Raw genomic sequence first — 6,783 nt, forward strand, 5'->3', positions numbered from 1 at the left:
GCTTAAATTCATCAAAAAAGTTAGCTTATAACAGCAAACCTGTTTTGTGGGATACACATAAGACAATTTTAGTTATTGTGGCATATTGTGGTTAAACTATCCCCAATTCAATGGAATTGCAACCCTCTGCATGCACAGTGCAGTCTTCCATCACATGTACAGCTGATTCTCAAGATCTTGCACACTAATAAGAAGCTATTGAGCTCACACTACTACACTGTCTGAGCCAAGGACTACATGCTATCTGGTAAGTTTGGATTACAATACTGGGTGGGGTGAATATATTTTATATGACCTACATGATTTTTTTGTTAACTAGTAAATAGTAGCCTACAGCAAAGTGTGTTTAAATCATTGTTAACAATTTCTGCTCGTTAGTTTTTGCTACCATGTGGATTTTAGCTTACTTGAGCCTGCCATCTGGAGTGTTAATTCACCTGTTTCCATACATGTTTCATTTAAAAACATTTATCTTACAAAGGAGTTGTTTAATCTAACTGCTTATCTGTATATGAAACTGTATTTGTTTTTTTTATTTTTTTTTTTACAGGAAAATGCCACAGGCACTATGTGATGTGTGGAGACATTTCACTGCAGCTAATGTAGAAGGAAAAGCTGTGTACATTTGCAAATTCTGTGCCAAATCATATGTGAAGAAAGAAACAGAGATGCAGAATTATCTGGGCAAGTGCATAAAGTTCCCTCAGCGCTCACAACAAGCAACCAACAAAAGTCCCTCTACTTCTTTTTGAGGTGAAAATTATTTTTTTTAAATCAGACACCTTATCGATAGCAACAGCTCACTGTCCTCTACTAAACCGAAGTTTTGACTCAATGGAGGAACGTAGTCATACACAGCCTTTTCTCGAGCTGTGTATGCCTCAGATGCTCACAGGCAATGTGTGTTGGAAGAGTTTTCTGAATCTTCTTCTCCCAGCATACACTGGTGACAGACAATGCTGTGAACATGAAGGCTGCTTGGTCTAAAGTGGAAGAGTCCTACCCTCACATCAAACCCATTGGCTGTACTGCTCATGCATTGAATATGCTCCTCAAGGACATTATGGCACTGAAAACATTGGACACTCTGCAAGAGAGCCAAGGAAATTGTTAGGTACGTGAAGAGTCATCAAGTTATAGCAGCAATCTACCTCACCAAGCAAAGTGAGAAGAATAAGAGACCACATTGAAGCTGCCCAGCAACACCCATTGGGCATCATGTTTGACAGTCTGTCTGAGGGGAAGGAGCCTCACCAAGAAATGGACATATCACAGTCTGCCAATATGGACAGCCCCACCAAGAGGTTCCTCCTGGATGATGCATTTGGGAGAGAGTGGTAATTAGCCTGAAACCTATAGCAGTAGCCATTGCACGGATTGAGGGAGACAATGCCATCCTGTCTGATGTTCAGACTTTGCTTGCAGATGTAAGAGAAGAAATCCATACGGCCCTGCCCACTTCACTGTTGCTCCACGCAGAGGAAACTGCAGTTCTGAAATACATCAAAAAGCGTGAAGACTTCTGCCTGAAGCCCATACACGCCACAGCATACAGGTTGGACCTCAAGTATGCTGGCAAGAGCATCCTGTCTGGTACAGAGATCAACCAGGCCTATGGTGTCATCAATACTGTGTCTCGCCACCTTGGCCTGGATTAGGGCAAGGTTCTTGGCAGTCTGGCGAGTACACTTCCAAGCAAGTGCTTTGGGATGGAGATGCAATATGGCAGTCGTGCCAACATATGACATCAGCCACCTGGTAGAAGGGACTTTGTGGATCTGTTGCCTCCATCATCCTCCAAATCCAACCAATATCAGCCGCCTCAGAGCGCAACTGGTCCTTGTTTGGGAACATACACAGACCAAGGCACACAAATGGCTGACCATTACAAGGGTTGAAAAAGTGCTTGCCATCTGGGCAAATGTTTGTCTTTTTGAGCCCGACAACAAGCTAACCTCAACAGTGTTGGAAAGCGACAGTGAAGATGAGGCCTAGGAGTCTGATGTTCAAGAGGTGGACATTGAGGAGGTCCAGGGAGAAGACATGGAAGCCTGAGGGGAAGACAACCAAAGCTTTAGTTTCTAGTATATACATTTTACAGATCATTGGGGGCATTCAATATTCCCTTTTGTTGTTCAGTGAAATCATCGCATGTGAAATCAACTCATTTTATTAATATTCAATTTGTAACTCAATTGTTTGTTTTTTAATTTTAATTTTACCTTTATTTAACCAGGCAAGTCAGTTAAGAACACATTCTTATTTTCAATGACGGCCTGGGAACAGTGGGTTAACTGCCTGTTCAGGGGCAGAACGACAGATTTGTACCTTGTCAGCTCGGGGGTTTGAACTCGCAACCTTCTGGTTACTAGTCCAATGCTCTAACCACTAGGCCACTAGTGGTATGGTAAATATATCCAATGCAAAAAACATCTACATTTAAATGGTATTAATATTAATTTGCATACATTTCCGTTAACTCCCATATATTCCCATGGAAAGTTTCCACCTCTGAATATTCCCCAAAATGTGCAACCCTAGCTACAGGGTTGTTCTATTTGATTTCAATCACTGACTGTACCCCTTTGGGTTAGACATATGATACATATTTGCCCATGGTAAAAGTGGTCAGAATATAACTTCTTCTACCTGAATGCCACAATATTTAGGAGATAGAGGGGCTCCAAGTTTTGCATACTCCACCCTACCATGAAACAACCATGTCTTCATCACTGGAAAAGATACATGGTATTACTTAAAAGCTTACAAATAGGATTGTCAAACTATTTGATAATTTACTCTTTTTTAAATTTTTTTTTTTTTTTACCTTTAATGTCAATTATTAATGTTTTCTTCATATGCTGAAGCTTAGACCCTATTTTTCATCAGAGGTGTTTGTGTTGTGTCATCAGTTAAGTCAACATGCTCTTGAATACAGAGTGGTGTGTGTCATATTTAGACTGATAAACATACTAAAGTGGGTTTAAAACATAAACATCAACATTCAAAATGGTGGTACAAAGATGGTTGAAAGTCCACACAGAGAATCTTGACTTAAATGACAATATCAGTTGTTTAAAATTATTGTTAAACTTCCATAGAAAACCGATAGAAATATAGATAATAGAATAGGCATTACCATTTAGGTTAACATTCAACAGTGGATTGACAGGCAGATATCTTTGTGATAGCAATTGGAAGCAAAAATGACAATTCAATTAAAATATCAACGATGTACCAGCTAAATTGCAGTGGTCTGAAGGGAGAGATCATTCTACGAATTCTATTTGTATTATTAAAATTACACCCACCCTGTATTCCAGAGTATGTGGTGTCTCAACCGATGGAGACGTGGGTGTCTCATGGTAGGGTACTCAAAACAGGTCAACTTTGAGCAAAATGTGTTGGCATACGGGTCCAAAAAGTTATTTTCTGACCACTTCTACCCTGGGCCAATACAGTGGGGCTGGAATTCTTGGATCCCTTGACAAAGATGAGCAAAAAAGACTGTATAAAATACAAATACTGAGCTATATTGTATTGAATGTTTTTTTTTTTTTTTACATGACACTTTTTTATACTTAATAATTGCTCAAAGAAAGATAGTTTGAGAAGTAATCAAATCTACAAGAGTCAAAATTATTGGAGCCCCTGTTTTCAATACCCTCCCCTAATAGGCACAATTAAATGAAAGATGGGCATGGTTGTTATATGGGTACTTTGAGCATATGAACTCATGACCAGAAAAGGTGATACTTGTTCATGATGCTGTTAACCTTAACAAGGGCCTCAGAACCAGTGGAAGCAAAATAGCCCCATAACATCAAAGATCCACCAGCATATTTTACAGTAGGGATGATTTTTCCCCCGCATATTATTCATTGTTTTCTCTTAGGGCAAACCCACAAATGGTGTGGGGGTTAGTGCAATATGGGGCTATTTCTAAATTCTAACCTTAACCATTTTAAATGTCAACTTCAATGGAGTGACGTTAAGAGTTGGGCCATCCCAAGGATCCCGTTCATAGGTAGAGACGTTATTTTTGTCTATGTTATCCGGGATCCTTTGGACGGTCCTACCCCATTGAAGTTTACATTTAAAATGGTTAAAATAAGGGTAAGGGTTGGGGTTTTATACCTCAGTGGCCGAGGACCTCCATTTTCGTGTCACATGACCAATCGAAATGGGGTGCTGTCAAAATGTGATTGAAATCAAATTAAATGACCCTACAGCTAAATAACACTTACTTTGGGTTAGGGGCTCTATTATGTAGCCAGTTCCCACTGTAACACAGCACTATACAACACCCAGACAATTCGGAGAGAGGGGCACTCACCACGTGACAACATAAAACAGTCTCATCCAATTACCACTTGTTTTTTTTTTAATCACCAGATAATCGCCAGTCTTTTACATGTAGAAGCATTAAACTCTTATTATCACTAAACATTACAGGTGGCCTGCTATAGTAATAGCACATACAAGATATTGACAATGATGGGTGAAGTGAAACGCTTGCATCAGCTAAGCGCAACACGTCACTCAGTTCAATTCCCGTTTGTCTAAAATTGCATGTCTTCAAGTTGAAAAAGACTCACCTGACCTCTATGTTAATTCAATATTGCCAGTGTAGGAACCGTGGCTAAGGACCAGCGACGTAAAAAGAAGCTAAGCTAGCTAACAGTAGTAACGAAACATGTGGCATCCACCAAATCCAACAATGCAGCTTCAAGCAGATTCCATGCGCAATGATGTAGCTAGAAGTGGGATCAAAATGTGTGAGCGATCGCTTACAAATTCACATGAAAAGTCATTCTGGTTCGAACAATATATATAGTATAGATTATTAAACGATATTAATCAGATTCCTGAAGGAGCTCAAAGAAACACGCGGGTTTCCTTTGTGGGCGTGTGTATTTCCACTGTCGCGTATTATGGAGACATGGGCTCCAATTGCTCTTCCGCGCAACAAAATACTTCTGTACTGAATGTGAGAATTTTTGTCGGTTTATGTTTGAAACCACTCAATCAGCTTCAACAAATCCCCCAAAATGTTTTCCCCCTTTATTTCTGTCATAATTTCTTTAGAAATATTAAACACAAAAATAAAATATTAACCTTATTTTTGCTGTCACTTGGACGATGGCGTTACTAAGCCTACTATTGTTGGGTTAAAATAAATACTCTCATCTGCCTACGGTGGTATGGATGTGAATCAACTATATTATGTAATTAATGTAAATGTTGCACAATAATATTACGGAACCACAAGCCAGTGTCATTAGTTTAATATATATATATATATATATATATATGACAAAACAATGTAAATAGCATATGGCATGATCACCCCATAATGATGCCACTGCTATTTAACAGTGTCATAGACCTTATATAATCTTTTGTCCCCAAAGTAAATTGTTATGACTGCTGCTGTCCACCCACATTTCCTTTCCCATGGAACGGCAAATACCTACCTATACCACGTTGCAACTTTCTGCGTGTGCTGTTGTCCTCTGTCTTGTTTTTCTTTAGCATTCTATTACATAGTTTAGAGTTAATACAAGACCTACTTGAAAAAATATGAATGACGACTTCATCATTCCAGGTGGATATAATAACACTACTCAAACTAGTCTAGTTTGGGAAGCAGGCTAAACTAAAGAATCTGATGTAACAACTGTTGAGGTTCACAAAGCAGCGGCGTCCAAGCCCAACAATGCAAACCCCCAAAAATGATATGCTAAAGGCACACAAGTACGAAATAGATTAGGAAAAAAAAGAGTAACATGCTCGCCAATTCTCAAGTTGTTTTCTCAAAAGAAGGTAAAAACATGCACTTCAAAAAACATATTTTACGCCATCTCAACAGTCTGGTCTGTTCCACTTAACATATTCCTTGTTTTTATTCTCAAATTAAAGCAACAATGCAACATGATATTATGCTTTAAATGAATGACTATAAATACCTTGGCGTAACAGAATAGTTCTTTCTTTTAACTTTATCGAGTTCGACACAAACGCCACGTTGATACGAGGGCACTACTTCTTCTTTAAAGTTCTACGGCAGACGACACCTATTGCTGTATTGCCGCCACCTACTGTACGGGGTATTGAAACAAGATAATACAAAAATAAGCACCCCCACTCCTTCAGTCACATTCCAATCACATCCCTACACAGGCTCAGGTGCCCGTGATTACGAAGCATTCATCAACATGATTCCTTGTAATGACTCAGCTGCAACGCTGGCGCAACTTTGGTTTTAGAAGTGTGGGTGACATTAATATATATATATATATATTAATGTGGTAGATCAGCTTTAATATTGCAGATAGATTGTGGCTTCCATCAGTGTAATTTTCGCATCATTTCCAATCCCCCATATATACACTGCTCAAAAAAATAAAGGGAACACTAAAATAACACATCCTAGATCTGAATGAATGAAATATTCTTATTAAATACTTTTTTCTTTACATAGTTGAATGTGCTGACAACAAAATCACACAAAAATTATCAATGGAAATCAAATTTATCAACCCATGGAGGTCTGGATTTGGAGTCACACTCAAAATTAAAGTGGAAAACCACACTACAGGCTGATCCAACTTTGATGTAATGTCCTTAAAACAAGTCAAAATGAGGCTCAGTAGTGTGTGTGGCCTCCACGTGCCTGTATGACCTCCCTACAACGCCTGGGCATGCCCCTGATGAGGTGGCGGATGGTCTCCTGAGGGATCTCCTCCCAGACCTGGACTAAAGCATCTGCCAACTCCTGGA

The 6,783-nt window shown here is 39.2% G+C and overlaps 1 protein-coding gene across 10 annotated transcripts in view; it reads right to left on the bottom strand.

Annotated features, from left to right (window-relative positions):
• LOC135504946 (sodium-dependent neutral amino acid transporter B(0)AT2-like) overlaps positions 1–6,078 on the bottom strand; it is a 32,161-nt gene extending 26,083 nt beyond the window's left edge. The window contains exons 1-4 of one of the 10 annotated variants that reach the window (XM_064923897.1): positions 5,970–6,077; positions 5,478–5,539; positions 3,312–3,483; positions 1,956–2,051 (exon numbers count right to left, since the gene is read on the bottom strand). The gene's annotated coding sequence lies outside the window, so the exon portion shown is untranslated. Of the gene's footprint in view, positions 1–1,254; positions 1,468–1,955; positions 2,052–3,311; positions 3,484–4,598; positions 4,898–5,477; positions 5,540–5,969 lie in introns of those variants that run through there. The other 9 variants (XM_064923898.1, XM_064923899.1, XM_064923903.1 and 6 more) reach the window with 9 other exon arrangements.
• Positions 6,079–6,783: the final 705 nt, after the last annotated feature.

This window comes from Oncorhynchus masou, chromosome 18 (genome assembly GCF_036934945.1).
Source record: "Oncorhynchus masou masou isolate Uvic2021 chromosome 18, UVic_Omas_1.1, whole genome shotgun sequence".
NCBI classification, from domain to species: domain Eukaryota; kingdom Metazoa; phylum Chordata; class Actinopteri; order Salmoniformes; family Salmonidae; genus Oncorhynchus; species Oncorhynchus masou.